This window comes from Monodelphis domestica, chromosome 2, assembly GCF_027887165.1.
Source record: "Monodelphis domestica isolate mMonDom1 chromosome 2, mMonDom1.pri, whole genome shotgun sequence".
NCBI lineage: Eukaryota > Metazoa > Chordata > Mammalia > Didelphimorphia > Didelphidae > Monodelphis > Monodelphis domestica.
In genome coordinates this window covers 358,428,085-358,448,272 of record NC_077228.1, presented here as the reverse complement: position 1 = coordinate 358,448,272, position 20,188 = coordinate 358,428,085, and positions in this window count along the sequence as shown.

Genomic DNA, 20,188 nt, shown 5'->3' with positions numbered 1-20,188 from the left:
CTTCCTGGTTGGTGATTCGGTCCTGCCATCGGATCCTCATGATTGACCGGAGAGAGCATTGGTGGAATTGCTCCAGATGCTTCATGTGCTTCCGGTACAGTGTCCATGTCTCACAACCATACAGGAGCGAGCTGAGGACCACTGCGTTGTACACTCTGAGCTTCGTCGCAGTGATTACACCGCTGTGTTGGAGGACTTTGCAGCGCAGCCGCCCAAGTGCCTGGCTGGCCTTTTGGATCCTGGCATTAATCTCGTGGTCTAGGGACCCGTCGTTGGCGATGGTTCTGCCCAGGTACTTGAAGGTGTTGACGTTAGAAAGCTGAGTGCCATCGATTGTGATGCACGGCTGGTTCTTGGCCTCCCTGGTGCGGGTTGGAACAGCACCTCTGTTTTGCTGAGGCTGATAGTCAGGCCAAACAGTTTTGTTGCGGTGGAGAACCTGTCCACAATGGTTTGGAGATGATTTTCTTGGTGGACCATGCGAGCACAGTCATCTGCGAAGAGAGCTTCCAGGATGAGTCTCTCTGTTGTCTTTATTTTTGCAGTCAGGTGGCGAAGGTAAAATAGTAAGCCATCCAGTCGGTATTTTATGTAGACGCCCCGGTCTAGATCTATCACAGCATGTCGTAATACTTGGGTGAAGTATAGGTAGAATAGTACTGGAGCAAGGACACAGCCTTGTTTCATGACATTGGAGATGTTGAAGCGATCAGAAGTCACTCCACCAGATAGGACTTCCCCTGTCATGTCGACATGAAAGAGCTGGATCAGTTTGACGAATTTTGCTGGGCAACTGAGCTTGCTGAGGATCACCCACAATGCATCCCTGTTCACTATGTCAAACGCCTTTGTCAGGTCTATGAAAACTGTAAACCTTAAAATTTCTTAGACTTATAAATGTTGGAAATTTCACCATTGGGAAATTTCATACTTGAAAAATTTCCTATTGATAGTGGGAACTCTATTGGAATGTGAACCCCACTGGCATGGGAGGTTCCTCCTCCTCCCTTCTTAAGATTACTTTAGGACAGAAACCTTTTGCTGAACAATGGAAAGGGCTTTGACCTATGCTTAAGCATAGAACAGGAAGTTCTTTGAGTCATGATTGATTTTAGAATTGATACAATAGAGATACTTGGAATGACAGATCCAGGTCTTGGAAAATACAATTTCCACCCCACTCAGTCCTAACAGGATTTAGGAAGGGCTGCAGCAAAGGATCAAGATTTAATTATTTGAGAATATGACCTTCAACAGACATGTGCAAAGCCACAGACCTCTGGGCGGTCCTGGGTTAAGCTAGAGCCACCATTGACACAGGGAAGACATGGACAGTGATTGGTAGATGTGAGAACTGAGGGGAGGGAACTTGGATGGTTTCCTTAAAGATAGAGGGGTCTGAGGACAGAGGGTGGTTGGTTGGAGAGGTTTTTTGCTCTGAGAGGTGGTGCTTTGAGGAGTTTGCTCTGAAGGAAGCTGGAGGTGGAGGCCGCTGAGACTGTTTCTCCATTTTGGTCACGTGAGTGATAGGGACTGATCTCTTTTCTTTGCCTCAGCTATCTAAGGGCTTGGGCCTTTTGGCCCAGCCTAAACAGAAGGGGTATTTAAGCCCTATTCCCTTCTCTCCCCTTTCTTTCTCTCTCTCTCTCTCTCTCTCTCTCCCTCTCTCTCTCTCTAATACCTTTCTTCCTCCTGTTTGTAATTAAACTCCATAAAAGGTTGACTGCTGACTTGAGTTTTCATTTAGGAATTACATAGCTGAATTCCTTGGCGACCTTAAATTAATATATATCAGTCTTTTAAAGTGATTTCCTTGTCACAAAACAATGTAGAGACTCAGATTCTGCTCAAGGCATTTTTCCTGCATTTGCCTCACCATGAAGACCATGTCGATGGTGCTGCGATCTGGTCGGAAGCCACATTGTGATTCAGGCAGGTTCTGTTCTGAGACAGATGACAGGAGTCTGTTGAGTATAACACAGGCGAGGATCTTTCCAGCAGTGGAGAGTAGTGAGATGCCTCTGTAGTTGTCACAGGCTGCTCGTGAGCCTTAAAATCTGACCATTTACAGGAAACTTTTATGAAACCTCTTGAGCCCAATACCTTCCTTTCATTGATTATTTCAAATTTATCTTGTATGGAACTCATTTGTACATAGTTGTTAGTATTTTCTTTACCTCATTATACTATTCGTTCTTTACTAATTGGGACCATATTCCATCTTTCTTTATGTCCCTAGTGTTTAGCATATTTGTTTGGCATAAAGTAGGTGCTGTTAGGATAATTTTAGAATTATGACCTAAACTAAATTATTTTTTAGGTCACCAGGGGATATCCCAAATAAAATACCCAAATCAGTTGGAAATTTATGGTGATTTTAATTAGTATAGAGGAAATAAATTATGGAGAAGGGAGAGGGAAAGGGTGTAGGATTTCTTCCGCCTGGCCTGTGCCAGGGAGAAGATTAGAAGCTTTTAAGAGGATAGTGTTGGAAGGTAAAGGAGAAAGGAATCAGCCTAAAACTCCAAGAGGGCTCAGCTAAGATGCCTGAACCTGAACTAGCTACTCAGCTTCTCCCAGTATAGTATGAAGGGAAAATTCAATGCCAAACTGGACAATAGCTGCTATATTGCCAAGATGTCGGAATGCTTAGCACACTGCCAGCCAGTCACCTCTCCGGGGAAAGAGGCCAAAAAGAGGAAGTGACACCAAATATATAGACAGTTTTACATCACTTTCCTGCATCTCATCTGTTCCAATGGTAGCTTAAACTTGACTTAGGACAGCCCAGGGGTCTGTCAGCTATTTCTGATTTGCCATTCCTAGCATATGTCTGTCATAGACCAACCTCCTAAATACCTAATCCTTAAGTATGGGGGTAGAGATCTCTAATTTTGTTAGACTAAGTAGGGTGGAGTAATGTAAAGTTCACAAGACATTCCTAATTTTGTTAAACTAAGTATCTTCATTGTTACAATAAGGAGATAGCTAAATCCAATCTTCACAGTGCTTAATAAATATTTATTGACTAACTGTCCTTGATTTTATCCATCTATAAAGATACATATACATATATATGTGTAAATATCCACATATAAAAGCATGTATACACATACACACATATGTATAAATAAATATATGTTAAATACAAACTATGGAAAATTATATATCTATAATATAAAAAGAATGATTTTATGACATCTTAAGAAGGAAAGGTAAACAATGTGAGGTCAGACTTCAAGAAATTATATCCTAGATATTTGAATCCTGAGAATATTTGACTGCTGGACAAGATTTCATCATTTAATTTTATAATGGTTTTGCTTTTTTGTCAAAGGGTAATTTTATCTGAGTATCAAATTATATAACTAATAACTTACATTTATATATTGTACTTAAAGTTTGCTACCACTCTCTCATAATGACTACAGAGGCAAAAGGGACACAAAGGGGATGGAATATCTGTATTTTAATTTGTATCATGACTTTCTATGACTAAAGTATTCATTATCAATTGGTTAGCCTATAGATAATGAATTTCGGTTTTTAGCAAATCTGTTCCTTGAAAAACAAATGATCTATTTTGGGGACCACACTAAAATCCTCTCCAGTATGCTGGAGCCTACTAAAACTGGCATAGACTTTGAGGAACTAGGATCTGCCATTATGAGACATTTGGTTAATCCTTTTGGAGGAGAAACAAAACTTTGCTCTCATGGGCATTATTTTAGAGAAAACAGATAAATTTGAATCTTCTATTTCGGAAAAACTTTATAAAATAATTTACTTTTTTGTCCTATTAAAAAATTTCAGTTCTGATTTCTCTATCTACCTCCAGTCCCCTTCTCTATTCATTGAAAAGGAAAGAAATATAATAACAAATTATCAATGAAGTTATGCAACACATAAAGAGTTTATAGTCCAATTCATCATAATCACTCTCCACTTGCAAAATAAATAAAATATCTTCTTATAAGAGAGATGTCTTTATTTGGTTTGTTTTAAGACTAGTTGGAACCATCCCTTTCATTATGGCAATTGATTTATATCAGTAAAACTTCTGTATACAATTATTATAATTTGTGAGAATGCTATTTTTGTTATCTCATCCATTTTTTCATCATTATATACATGATAAATAGGTAATAATTAAGATTTTTAGTTATTTACCAAATTTTTTCATTCATTAATCTTCCTTCTTACTTTTTTGGCAAAATTCTCATCTTGATAAATTGATAATCTGACTATATATAGACAGCTAATGTATTAAGAACAATTTTTTCTATCTGTTATTAAAATATAATCAATTTAATTTATATGTATGTGTGTGATTTTGATTCTTACTCACATTAGTGCCTATTATTCCATTGCTGGAAGAAAAGATTTAAGCTGGGAAAGAGTGGACAATTTATGTACACTACAAATCTTTGACCCTATTTCATTTCTTAATCTAGAAATAAAGGGGTGATATCATAAACATATAAGGGGAACCTGGAAAAATTAACCTGTTTGACTTATGAATAAGAGAAAATTTATGACCAAATAAGACATAGAGAATATTATGAAAAAGATATTTAATTTCTATTACATTAAATTAAAAAAGATTTTGTATAAAGTAAATCAATGCAAACAAGATTAGAAAGGAAATTAAAAATTAAGAAACATTTTATAACAAGTATCCCCAACAAAGGCTTTATTTCTCAAATATATAGAGAATTGAGTCAAATTTATAAGAATAAAAAAACATTCCTCCAATGGATTAATTATCTAAGGAAAGAACAGGTAGTTCTCAGATGAAAAAATTGAAACCATCTATATTTATATAAAAATATTCCAAATCTCTATTGATTAGAGAAATGCAAATTAAAATAACTCTGAGATATACCTCTCTCATATCAAATTGACTAACATGACCAAATGATGAATATTTGATGATGTGTGAAATATTGGGACTCTAATACACTTTTGGAGGAACTGTGAACTGATATAACCATCCTGAAGAGACTTAAGGAAACATTAAAACCACAAAGGGTCATAAAATTCTATATACCCTTTGACGCAGCAATACCACTACTTGGTCTCTATATTTGTAGAATGAAAAATTTAGCAGCTCTTTTTGTAGTGGCAAAAAATTAGAAAATGAGGGGGTGTTCCATAACTTAGAGAAAAGATAAACGAATTATGAAATGTGCTAAGAAATGACAAACAGGATGATTTCAGAAAAATCTGAAAAGATTTATATGAACTGATGCAAAGTGAAGTGAATTGAACTTGTAAAAAGTATACATAGTAACAGAAATATTGTATAATGATTAACTATGAAGAATTATACCATTTTCAGCAAAGCAAGGCTCCAAGATAACCCTGATAGACTGCATAAGAAGTACTATTCACAGCCAAAGAATGAATTGTTCGTCTGATTGCAGATCAATGCAAGGTGTCTATAATTTTATTTCCTTCATGAGTTTTTTATTGTATGTGTGACATGTGTCTTCTTTCATGGCATGAGGAATATGGAAACACATATTGCATGAAAGTACTTCCATGACCTTTATCAGATTATTTGCCACATCATTTCTATTTATAAGTTTTAAAAAATAAAAAAAAAACAAGTGTTTGTCCTTTTCATCCTCTCTGAAGATGAAAAAGGATAATAATAGAGAGGTAGATAGGTCCAAAATATCTTTTTAGACTATTAATTCATTAGGCACTGTTGATCACCATTCCCTCCTCTCTTGATTTTAATAATACAACTTCCTCCTAATGTTCCTCTCCTTACTTCTACCTTCTCCCCACTTATCACTTGGACTTCAACTCTTGGTACATGGGCTTAAACAGTAAGATCTGCCACTATATAGCAAGGATCTAAGTCTCAATTTTACCTTTGAATCTGTACCATGACATACTCCCTTTCAGGGAATTCTTCCCTCCCAGCAATTCTCTCTTGCTTTTCAGTCATCTCAATTTATTTTCTGCTTTTAGAATGTAAGCTCCTTGATTATAAGGGATAACATTTAGCACATGCTTAGTATAGAGTAAAAGTTTGATAAATGGATAGCTATCTAACATCCTCCTTTCTAACCTCTTGGTCATTCTCACTTGCTAGTCCATTATTTAGATCTCTTTATCTTACTGAGTATTCCACCAAGGCACTGTTCTACACACCCTTCTCCTCTGTCTCTCTCTTATTCCAGTGAAATCATCAACTGCATTGGTTTATTCATCATCTTTATGTTGATAAATCATGCCTATATAGGAACCCTAACTTTCAATCCCACCTCAGTTGTCTATTTAACATTTCAAACTGGAGGTCTAGCAGACATTTAAATAAATATTTATTTTAAAAAATTAATAAACCTTTATAAAACTGAACTCATTATATCCCCCCAATCCTTCTCTATTTTAAATGTTACTATATTGATTAAGACATTTCTATTCTTACTCTCTCAACTCCTCACTGTCACTCACATCCTAGTTGCCAAATACAGCCATTTCTACCTCCACAACAACTTTTATTTCTCACTTCTTCTATTTACTCATATATCTATCACCTTGATCATTCCCTTATCATCTCTTTCCACTCTAGCTTTTTCTCCACACTGATTTCCCTTAACTGTGATTCAGTTGAATTGCTTAGTGTGAGAAGGGATGTTAAGTATGTGCAGTTGGGGCAATGCTGAAATGGGCTTTTAGATAAGAAATAAATATAAATTATTATTCATTTCTAGAGACAATAGGATTCAGTAGGGAACTAACATGGTCAGATCTAAGCTTAAGGGTAATCATTTTAGAAGCAGTATGGAGGATAGACCAGTGTACAGAGAGAGTCTTGGTATAAGGATACCCATGGACAGGCCATTACAATAATTCAAGTGAGATGAGATGAAGGTATAAACTATTGTGATAGCTTTGTCAATAGAGAAAATGGGTTGGATGAAAGATATATGGAGGTTAAAATGACAAGATGTGACAACTGTATAAATGTGCAAGAAGAAAGAGTGAGAAGAGGAAAGGTACGCACAGTTTTATAACTGTTTGAGTATAATTCCAAATTGCTCTCCAAAATGGCTAAAATAGTTCACAGTTCCATCTATAATCTATATGTCAGAATCTTTCCACTTCCCCTGCAAAATCTGTCATTTTGCCTTTTTATCATTTTAGAAGTATGATAAGTGTGAGATGATATCTTTGAGTTGTTTTGATTTGCATTTCTTTAATCAATAACAATTTAGACCATTTTATTGAAATCTTTATTTAATTAATTAATTTAGATTATTTTTCCAAGGTTACATGATTCATGTTCTTTCCCTCCTCTCCACCCAACCCCCTCCCATAGCCAACTCACAAATTCCACTGGTAGACCATTTTTTTATATACATATAGAGCTTTGATTTCTATTTCTAAAAAACTTTTCATATCTTTTTACCATTCACCAATCCCTTTGGAGAGGAATCTGTAATTATATTCAAAAGGTTATAAAATTGTGTATGCCTTTTGACCCAGAAATATAGCTATTGGGTTTATTTCCTAAGGCGTTCAAGGAAAAAAGAAACTATGTTCTATAATAATGATAGCAATTCTCATCATGGTGGCAAGAAACTGGAAATTGAAGGGATGTCCATCATTTGGGTAATGACTAAAAGTTGTGGCATATGATTGTGATGGAATACTACTGAGACATAAGAAATAATAAAGAGGTTAATTTTGGAAAAACAGGTAAAGACCTACATGAAATTATAATGAATCAAAGGGAGCATTCTTTATAGCAACAGAAATATTCTTTGAAGAGGGACTTGAATATATCTCCCTCCAGAGAAAGTACTGATAAACAGAAATAAGTAAGAGTAAGACATAGTTTTCTATAAACTTATATGTTTTGAATGAAGCCAAATATAGGGGCAAAGGTAGTCAGGGAGAGAGTTAGATGAGTATCTCAATATTTTAAATGTTACAAACAAATAAATAAATATTTTTAAGAGAGAGGAATTGAATATGTAAGGACCAGGGACCATGGAAGAATTATGATGCCTCTGATACAAATGAGAAGACATTTGTGACCTTGATAAAATCATTTAACTCATCAGTGACCTTGTCAACTCTCTAAGACAATATGTTACAGAGAAAGTGCTTAACTACATGGATAGAGAAAGTTTCTTTATATGAGTTCCCTATAACAATGAAATCATTGGTACAATCACTGTAATCTAAGCATATTTTAAAACCAGCACTTGAAAGATATTAGTCTATTAATTATGGAGTTTCTCAGGTTCTGCATATGATCGTGATTAATAATAGCAACTGTTTAGGTATCTTTTTATATTTTACAAAATGCTTTATACATATCTCAGTGCAAATTGTGATATCTATATTTCAGAGATCACAGGAAAATATTTTTAGAATTGGAAGTAATGTTGGGCTCCATCTAATCCATGTTCCTTTTACAGAAAAGAAAACTGAGGCACTAAAAGTTTAAATAACTTGATCATGAGCTTGTATTATATTCAAATCTAAATTCTCTGAATATTAGCCCCAAATTCTATATATTAAATTTTGTTTCACAATTCTCTAACCTTCTCTGGTTTCCAGACAGAGGGCTAGTAATTCCTCCAAGATGCTTTCTAGTTGTACTTGACATAGTGATAACATTAAATTAAATTATCTGTTGCCAAATGAGGACTTGACTTTTTCAATATCTTTTGGAAAGGTAATTCTAATACTTGTGTGCAAAACATTTAGTTAACAGCTGTCTTATCAGTGAAAGAGGAATGAAAAAAGTAAAAACAATAATGACATTTAAGAAAATATCATTTCTGATGATCCTTTGGGTACAGATTTTAGAAACTGAAACTTGTTGACTTTGCTTAAGCCCTGGCTTCTTAAGTTATAGCTTGATGTCAGATGATAGCTATAGAGCTCTTGAAAAGACCTTTTGCTCGTGAAATATGTTGAACAGTAGAGTAACAAAAATATAGATCTGCCCGTCTGAATGAATGAAACATATAGACTGAAGTTGTAGTATCTGGCGCCAGATATTGATCAGAGGGAATATAATGAATTGTATGATCTATAACACCATAATCCTGCTATTAATCTGCCTTTCAGGTCATAATCACATACGCTTCTAAAAGCTAAACGAAACAGTAGGAGTCATCCAATTGAGCTCAAATGATTGAAATTACATACACATTAGTGTCCTCCATTACTAAATAAAAATACTTTATTTTGTGTTTAAAATATTGGGCATTAGCTTGAATGCAAATGAAAAAGAATATCACTTATTTTCTGCATTAATCATTGCTTTACATGTAATAGTAGATTAGCATGCTAGGATTTCAAAAGCCCTTGTACATATCAGTTATACATTCTACCATGACAGATGTTAAAAACAAATAAACTTGCATCCTGTGACACAATGTTTCCATTATGATGCTTTCTGTGAATTCATTTTATTTTCTCTCCTGGAAGACACCCAGAATTGCTAAAATATTTATTTATGGCAGTATCCATTACTAGAAAGGTGAGGATGTATTTGGCAGTCCTTTGATCACCACTCATTTAAATGAATCACTGGATCATAGGGAGGGATAGGGTTTTCTTACCATCTACTCAATTTATTAGCAAGCTTACATTCAGACCATTCCACAAAGATGACCATCTAGTCCACATTTAAAAACTTCCAGAGGAAAATTAATTTCCTCTCATATTAGCCTATAGTTATAAAGGGCTGACCTCATGAGACATATTTGCAAGATTTCATTTTGAAATGTAAATTGACTTCCCTAACTACAAACATTAAATAAAATTCATTTGAAAAAAATATTCTGCAATAAGAGTAGTTCATATTTCTATTATGCTTTCAAGACTACAAAATTATGACTTTGCAACAGCAATCCTATAAGATAAACAGTGTTGGTCTTGTTAGTCTCATTTTCTTACAGAGGGAACTGAACCATTGAGTGATCGAGTGACTTGCTCAAAGCCTCTAAGTTAATGAATAGAAGAGCCAAGTTTATCATTCTGGTCTCCAAACCCTGAGACTATTACTTTGTCCATGACACCAAACTGCAAATAATTTTTGTCTTTATGCACAAATCTCCCAATACAAGCTATCTCCTTCGTCCCTTTTACCCTTTCCTCTTCATTGTTCTTATGATGAAATACTTTACTGATACTCAGAAATTTTGGCAGCATTAGATCCCTACAATCCCAAAGGGGCATGATTAAAATTATAACCAATAGCATGACCTCTTCCCTTATCTCCATTTTTGGAACATATCCTTCCTTTATTAGTAATTTTGCATTTATTTATCTTTATGTCATTGAGGGAAACTTCCTATTGTCTTGTATAATTTTTTTCTAATATGTAATGCTCTTAAACTTTCCCTTTAATTCTCTTTTTCTATATTTTAAGAATGTTTTTACCTGTTCTTGCATCAACAGTTAGTTATACAATTACTGATGACAACATACATTTTAAAATACATATTTTAAATATGTATTTTAATATACATGACAACATACATTTTAAAAGATAGCATTATACAGAAGATAGAACTTGGACTAAGAATCAGGAATACTTGGGTTGAAATCTTACCTTTGATACTAACAAGTTCTAGAACCCTGAGTAAAACCTTTAAATTCCCTGAGCTCCTGTTTCCTTGATGGCAATATCATTGACCTTATAGAATTTTTTGTGTTTAGGGGAATTGAAACCTATCACTCAGATCTTCCATATCAACCATTATATCCATTAGGCCAGGGTACCTCTCTAAATGTGTGAGGGTCATTGATTGAAAAAAAATAAAATACATAAAATAAAGGAGTTGGAAAGATATGAGGAAAGAGGTTTTAATTTTGTAAATCATAAAATGATATATAAATATGAACCAATTGAATATAATTCCTCATGTTAGCATGCTTATTACCATTCTAAATATTTCCTGTTTGTCTTCATCTTTCTCTATATGCCTTTCTTCAATACTTAATTTCTTTCAAATATTCTATTTCTTTTCTATGATGCAGATGGAATGGAAAAAAAAATTTTTTTTGAAGAGTTAGTCAAGGACTGACTACACTGGGATGATTATAATGGGATTTTTACACAGGATTCTTCTATTTATTCAGACTAGTACTGCACTTGCTTAAAAAAAGAATAAAAGTATTGATGGATCTATTTAGCTGTTAAGTACAAATTTAATTACAAAATGAATTAAAGCAGAAATAACACACTTTATTATTGGAATGTATATAAAATACTCTTTGGCATGCTATTGGTGACCACACTATTTCCTTGGAGCTTTCAAGTCATGAATAACTTTGAATACAATTAGCATCAATAAAAGATAAATGGGGAGGAGAAGAAATTTATTGATATGTGGGGAACATAACCAAAATAATATGATAATTGCCATAGTAATGGACCATTGATTTGATACTGTTTGTTTTTCAAAAAACAAATAAAAACATATCAGGGACTGTCTACATTGAACACAAAATATTCTTATGTGCAACATAAATCTGCTATCTTTATTGCTAATTCTGGGCCATCTGGAACTTAGAAAGGATTTTGCAAAAATCAAAGAAAAAAGCAAAGATATGTATAAAAATAATGACTTTTCTCAATAGCATTCTGTCTCAGTGTTCTATATCCCTTCTCCATTATCCTTTAATGTTCAACTTAAATTCCTTATCATGTAAGGAGTCCTGCCTGACCATTTCAGTCTGAGATGATTTCCCAATCCTGAGATTCCCTTATTATCTATACAATTCAATTCGAACATGTAATGGACTTGTAACTGATCCATACCGTGACACCATGGTCAAAATTGTGAGTAGTTGCAGATTGTCATTTCTACTACTAAGGACAGCTATACCAAGAACTATTTTGACAGTGAATCTAGAATGAATAAATGGATAAATGAAAGATTCTTAAAAGAGTTATTAGGTGCTATTATAAGCAAAAATTAGGATATAAATAGGAAAATAGTATATTCTCTGTATTTTATTTTGGGGATGACAATTCATTTAGAAGATTTTAGCTGCAACTCCTATAGGAAGGTCTTGTCATCCTTATGGCATAGCCACAAAGTAGATGTTAAGGCCAGTTTTTTAATGACTCTTCCACTTATAAAATGCTATCTATTTTTGATGCTAAACCATTTAACTGTACTAAGGACTTTGGAAGTAATAATTTTCTTTTGGGGGTTTTCGGAAGCTGTGAGTACAACAATAGAAGTTGCCAAGTCTCATATACAAAAGGATGTGAAGTTTAGGCTGGATTCTGGATCAATGGACAGGAGGTGTGGCCAATTTGAGTGCTCTTAGGATAATCTATCCATAGATAGCAATTCATCAGAATTTGAATGAATGATCCAGTACTAATGTTGTCCTTGTTAAGAAGATCCATTATTCAGAATTCATTAATTACCAAGTCATGATTTGAACTAGAAATAGATTACTTCCCAGAAAGGATGCATCAGAAGGTGCCTCTGAAGAAAAGCATTGCCTATTGCATAGACAATATAAATTCAAATACCACTTATTAGGAGACCTACTACCCTGGAATGAACTCTTTTAGGTTTCCTAAAGTGTTTCAAAAAGAGCTCCACTGAACAAAGTCCAGTATAAATTCATATTGCTAATGTGGCAGTCAAATTGAATGTCTAATATACTTCTTACATGTGTGAAGAAAGGAAGTGAAGGGGCTTGTGTTGAAAGAATAAGAAGAGAAAAAGTTAAGGAACTGTGATGGCTCAGTTATCTTTTGAATTTTCAGTCAATATACATTTATTTTGTATCTACGTTAGCCAGAACCTATACTAAAAATGTGGGATACAAATAGGAAAAAGAAATATAACACCTGTTCTCAAAGAGCTCATAAGGTAAGAGGGAAAACAACACAGAAAATTAAAAGAAAGATTATTAAAAATTAATTAAATTAAAGAAAGTTAAAAAAGGAGATGGGAGACGGGCAAGGAGGGTGGAAGGAAGGTACCCAGCTCAGGGGCATGAAGAAATACAAAACAATGCAGCAGGTGGGAAATAAAGAAATCTATATTCTGAATTTCTTCTATAAATTGAGATTTGGGGAAGAGCTCACAGATCCAACCTCCTTCAGAGGTTTCCTACAGTAAAGGGTACTGATGAGGAATCAGAACCAAAACTGACATAATCTTGCAGAATGATGAACTTCCTGTTAATGAGGTTTTAGGAACATGATAGAGAAATCCAAAGGAGTGCAGCCAGGTTGGAAATAAAATTGTGAGGATCAGAAGGTGAATTTGAGGAGAGGAAATTTTGGAGTTTTAAAATGCTAAAAACTGATAATGAATTTAGCTGAAGGATGAAAGGGACAGATCTAAAGTAAGAGAAATATTTCAGCTGAAGGAGAAGATTAAAACATCAATTAAAGGACCTGAACAGAAGGACTAGAAAAATAGGAAAGGGAACAAAAAGAAAAGGCAAAGGACCTGAGAGCAAGGAAGAAAGAAAAGAAGGAAGGAAGGAAGGAACAAAGGAATGAAGAAGGAACTTATGATATAGGCATTGTGCTGGAGATACAAATAAAAATAAAATGAAAGATGATTCCTGCTACCAAGTTCATGTTCTAATTGTAGAAAAGCAACATGCAAGAGGGTGCTGCAAAGTAGTGAGAAAAATGAGTATGATTTTGAAGTCTAGAAGCCAGGAACAGGATCTGAATGGAATTGAAGCTGCCTGTATTCTTTTTGAATTGAGGATAAGGAAGGAACAAACCAGTCTGAGAAATGGGTGGATCTTTCAGAGGCTATTTCTAGATGGAAAAGGCTTTAGGGTTGATTCCAGAGTGATCTGATTCTAGGAACTGAGGAAAGTATTTTTATGAGACAAGCTGATTTGTGTAAGCTAGAGGCAAGAACAAGGCTTATGAGGGGAACAAAGGCTGATCTTAAAGGAGGAGGAAGATAAGGAAATGTAGATTCCCTGGATATGAAGGATATGGAGGACTAAAAGAGAAGGACTTAAGAAGAAGATTATTGATAAGAAAGGCTTATTTGAAAGCTGAGCTTAGTAACAATAGGAAATGGAAGTTGAGGGTGGGTGTGGAGGTGGTAATGGGGTGCTAATGAATTAAGAATTGTAGCTGTGCAGTATAAGAATGCCTCAAGAAGTTTGCTATAGAATTCGCTAGAGGAAGTAACAGCAAGATTGAGAAAGGACTGAAGATCTCACTTGTGCCAAGTATGGAATGCAGAAAGAATTTTTCGGTTATTTGTAGAGTGAATGTAGGTTTTGTTTTCTGGTTATGGCCAAGTGAATGCAACCTATACTCAAGGTCCAGGATGTATTCCATTTAGAAAAGAAGGTAAAAGGTCAAAAAATGCCATACCATATTGGAGAGGGAGTAGAAAGCCATGTAATATGTCAAAAGAAGGAAAGTGGACTAGCAGTTAGTACCATTCATATGTCTACAATAGAGCTACAAGAGAACAACTGTAATGATTCCCAAGATAGAGATATTTGTATACACATGCATAGGGACATATTATATTAGCACTGTACATTAGGAAAATGTTTGAAAAGTACATGTGCACATATAAAAATAAACATATTCATTGTAACATTTTTGCTTATTAATTTCTTTTCTGAATCTTTTTTGGTGGTGTTCCTGATTTGCATCTCTTGCCAACACACCAGATTATCAGGGGAAATGATCTCTTCCTTAAAAAAAAAAAAAGTAAGTGGAAGAAGAGGTTTAATGTAAACAAATTAAAAAAAAAGACTTAACTGGCAGGGGGAAATATTGACCAGTGTTGGGAAGCTGGAAGAGGTAAAATACAACACAAAATATAGAGGGAAGAAGCAGGACTAAGGAATACTTGAAGTTCTATAGGTATGAGGAACTTCCAAATAACAAGTTAATAAACTGAATGAAGAAGTTGTTGCTTTCTTTCAAAGGAATGACAATGTGGATCCATGCCTGACCTTAAGTAAGGAACACAAGAAGAATAGTAATGGTTGTGGATTGTCTGCTAAAGGTGCTAAAGTAGGTATTTGTTATATTGATAGTACTAACAGCCACAACAAAAGAGTTGAATTTATTCACTTACATGTATTCAAGACTTGACAGATTACCAACTAAGGATTATAAACTGGATGGCTCCTGAACCAATTCTTTCCTGATTAGTGAATTTTGTGAAGTGACTATATGTATTTGTGGTGCATTATTTGAAGTTATAATTATTTAAAATATGGTCATTGGTTCTAATCCAAAGGAAATATGAAGTGTGAATTCAAATTATGAATATGTGACAACTTCATGGGATTCATCATTCACACTAAACAGGGCTTGGCTGTACCTGCTTCTGGTGATTCATCTGGGCACAAATAATTACTGTGCAAAGGAATAGAGAAAGCATCACTAAAGATTATGAAGTCTAGGGAAATATACTGAATGCCTTAGAGATTTAGGTAGAATTTTGATCATTACTTTTGATCAAAGAAAGAGCTTCAGGAGAGAAGGAAATGATATTAGGGCAAACAGCTGCTTAAGGAGATGGTGTCAAAGAATATGATTTCAATATCTGGACTTTAGCCTAATATATAGGAATGATTAGCTTCTTGCCTTACAAGGACTTGGTAAAATTCTATTTGCATGAAAAATAACAACAGGAATTAAATTAGTTTATTAAATTAATGTCATACTAATGGAAATACTGATAGACTATTAAAATAATAAAATTCATGTGGAAGAACAAGAAATCAATAATTTAAAGGAAAAGAATGGAGGGGGAAAATGAGGAAAGTAGGAAGGTAAAGGGCTTAGCAACACCAAATTTCAAACTATATATACTATAATACAATAATTCTCAAAACTATTCAGTGCTGGCTAAAAAAAGAGAAAAGAATATCCATGAAACGTATATACAACCTGTTTCCAGAAACAAATCTAGTAGTATTGTATTTCATAAAATCAAAGACACCAGGTCCTTGAATGAGGTCAATATTTGACAAAAAATTAATAGCACAATTGGAAATCAGAGTTGGCTGGAATTTGTCAACCTAACCAATACCTAACAGCATGTACCATCACCCCCTCATAAAACAAAACAAAACCAATCTTCAAAAGGATATGTGACTTAGATATGAAAGGTCTCATGGACAATCAGAAGAGCAAGGGAAACTGTAGATAAAAAAAAAATTCTGACTAGTAAAAGAATAAAGAGAATCCTGTCTTTTACAACAAATCTTTCCTAACCCATTTTATTTCTAGTGGCTTCCTCTGTTAATCATTTCCTACTCATCCCATATACAGCTTTCTTTGTATATATATGTTTGAGTCTTTTCTCCCTTATTAAACTGTAAGTTCCTTGAAGGCAGAGACTTTATTTTGCTTTTCTTATAGTCACAGTACTTAGCATAGACCTGGTGTATAGTTAACTCAATAAATGTTTATTGGTTGATTAATTAATTACAGAAGCTAAACCAGATAATTTTGATTATATTAACCTGAAAAAATTTTGTACAAACAAAATCAATGTAAGTAAAATTAGAAGGAAAGTAGTTAATTAGGGGGGAGGTTTTTATAACAATGTCTGTGATAAAGGTCTCATATCCAAGATACATAATGAACATATTTTGAAAATATTAAAAAGACAGTTCTACTTCCAAAAAAGAAATAGCCAAGAGATCCAAACAGGACAATCTGAAAAGAAGAAATTCAAATGATTATGAAATATATGAAAAGAAGGTTGCTTCAATTCACTATTAATTATAGGAATGCAAATTAAAGCAACTTTGAAGTTCTACCTCACATATATCAGATTCCAAAGATGACAAAAATGATAAATGACAATTATTAGATGGATTACAGGAACACAGGACTACCCAAAGGCACACTCTTTGTGGAATTGTAAATTAGCCTAGCCATTCTGGAAAGCAAATTGGAACTAAGATTAAAAAGTCACAAAATTGTCCAGACCCTTTGATCTGGTGTCATAACTACTTGATCTACACCCTAAAATAGAAGAAAGAGGAAAAACAATTCATACACATATACTTGCTTTTTAGTTGTAATAAAAATCTTAGCACTAAGGAGTGGGGATATACACAAGGATTAGGAAATTGCCAATTGGTTACTTATATGTATACTAGAACATATGAAGGTAGCAGTGATGTGTTAGAATCATCCCATGCCAGCTTGCAAGAGCCAATTGTTAAATTTTCAAAGTAAGCATTTGTACCTCAGAAATTGGCAAATACTACCAATGGGATTTGATATATAACTTTCTTGATTATCTAGATTAAAGATAAGGAGGTTAAATTTAAATGAGTATTGTATACACATTTCTGAGAGGTTGTTGTTAAACATTTACCATCCTTTATTTAAGGTAATATCATTATGCCCTGAGAAATGATGAAAGGGACAATTTTATAGAAATCTAGGAAAATTTGTAAGAAAAAAAAGATAATGCACAGTAAAGTGAGCAAAACTAAGAGAATGTTTTAGATGAAATTCACTCCTACTGAGAGAGAGGTTGTTAGAGTCAATTTGAAGAATGAGATTTAAACTTGGACATGGAAAATGAATGGATTTTCCAAACTATTAAAAATGTTCTAAATAATTATTAATTAGAGAAATGAAATCAAATTAACATTTAATTTCCTCTTAATATTCATCATAATGGCAAAGAATATAAAAGGGGAAAATTGTATACTATTGAAGTGGATGTAGATAAACAGGTGTATTGCTCTTGGTAGATTGGCCAGTCATTCTGGAAAACAATTTATCTAAAAAGTTACCAAAATGCGTTACTTTCACTCAGCAATCTACCACTACTAGACCTATACTCCCAATGTATTGAATAAGAAGGATGTATATGCTTGAAAATCTTTATAGTAATTCTCTTTGTGACAGCCCCAAACTATAAGTTAATGGCATATATATATATATATATATATATATATATATATATATAAGGGGAAAACCGAGTAATCAGTGATATATAAAGGTAATGGAGTATCATTATACTTGTAGGAAATAATGAATTGGGCAATTTAAGAGAAAACTGGAAAGACCTTTATGAATCAGTGATGACTGAAGTAAGCCAAACTAGAACTATGTATATACAATGATAAGAATAATGATATCAAAGCAAAAAATTATTTTTAAAGACTTGAGAACTCTGATCAATGTAATGATAAACCATTAGTCTAAAAGAATGAGGACACTGTAAACAGTCTAGAACAAAATAAAGGACAATACATATAGTACTGCCAAGAAAAATAAATTTGATTGTATACTTATGAAATCAATTTGAAGATTCTACATTACTGTTTAGAAATATTATTATACCAACTGACTTTGATGATGATTATAGTTAATATCTGTATAATATATCATTTTATCTTGGGATGTAGATGTTATTATTATTCTCATTTTACACAAGGAATGTGAGACAAAAAAGGTTAAATGACTTCTATTTATTGCATGTATAAAATTAATGTATGAAGCCTAATTTGAACTTGGATCCTTTATTCACTATATCACATAGTCATCTAAAAGGTCCTGAAATATTGTGACGAGTAAGAAAATTAACAAGACTCTAATGAAATAAAATTCAATTAGGATTATAATAACTAACTTAAACTCTGGTCCTTTAATTTCCATAGAGTTTATTAATATTTACTTGAACAGAAGGCAGACAGAGAGAAAAAACTAATTTTATCCTGCCATGTGGTCAGTCCCCCAATGGACCCCTTAGCCACCTTCCTTTCACCTTGTGCTTTAGAGAATAGAGACCCCCTACTTCCTGAAACCCCCTCTTTTATTCCTTTGCTTTTCAAACGGATTAATTTCCCAATCCTTTCCAGGTGTCTAGGTTACTGTCCTGTGACCAACCCTCAAGTGGCATAATATAGGTGGGACCCTCCCTTTGATCTTCATAGAGGGCTGCCCTCACACAGGATAAAAGTAAAATTTTAAACTTGGATTGAAAAAATCAGTTTTACTTATTCATAATGGGGGGACTAAAGGCTAGAAAATAATTTATTCACAATGATCCATGTTTTGTATTGATTGAAAGCTTGATATCAGTAAACAATGTGATGGGGTTTTTTTCCTCTCTTTTCCTGCATCATTGTCTTTCTTCTATCCCCTGATTTTCAGTGTAATCCAAAATTCTATCTTGGACTTTATTTTCTTCTCTCTATAGACTCTCACACTTAGTGGTCTCTTCAACTATCATGGATGAGCACTTGAAAAGGTTACATTAAAAGAAATTCTATTTCAGGTATACAACAGACTAAGGTTATTTCCATCCCTATGATTCTGTGAGTCTCTCATTCTTTGACAAATTTTTATGAAAATAATAATCAGTCTGGGGGGAGGAAGGTTGGACTCCATAAAGTGTCATACCTTTATAGCATAGAGGTATCAATTCCTTCTAAAAATATGTACTTCTCAACTGTTGGGTTAGGCTCATTTTCCTATCAGTAATTGCAAGTTAATTTGGAGAATAGGAAAATTATCCTTATGAAAACAGTAAGCCATTCACTTAAACTTGCACAGACCAAGTTTCCAGAATCATATGGTCAAAAAAGACAGAGGAAGATGGTATGGAATACTACTGAGTTGGAATCTGGAAAGAACAGCAGGAAAAAGTGCTTTGGGGCAAGGGATTTAAGGGTCAAAATTAGTATAAATTTAAACCTAAATGGATTAAATAAAGACTGAAAGTTTTGAATGAAAGAAAATGAGGCCAGGGTAAGGACAATGACCTAAGAAAGGAAGGAGTCACAAAAATAACTGTTCAATAGCTCTCCTGTGGGTACCTTCTCCTACCTCTCTCCCTCCATTTTCAGTTCCTTTTGATGTAAGTCTTCTTTCACAAAAATATAAGTTCTGGGAGGGCAGGAACTGTCTTTTCTTGCATTTAAATCCTCAGTGCTTAGTATAGTGCCTGGCACACAGCTAGAGCTAGGTAAATGCTTCTTGATTTGAGTTGAAAGAAACATGGGAGAGTCAGAGGTATAAGCGAGGAGCCAGGGTTTTCTGGCCATAGAGAGCACAGAAGGAAAAATGTGTAACAAAATTAGAATGATAAGATAGGGACAGCTTGTGAAGAGCTTTAAATGCCAAATGGAAGAATCTTTGTTTGATCCTGGAGATAATATGAAGTTAGTAGAATGTTTTGACTAGGAAGACAGA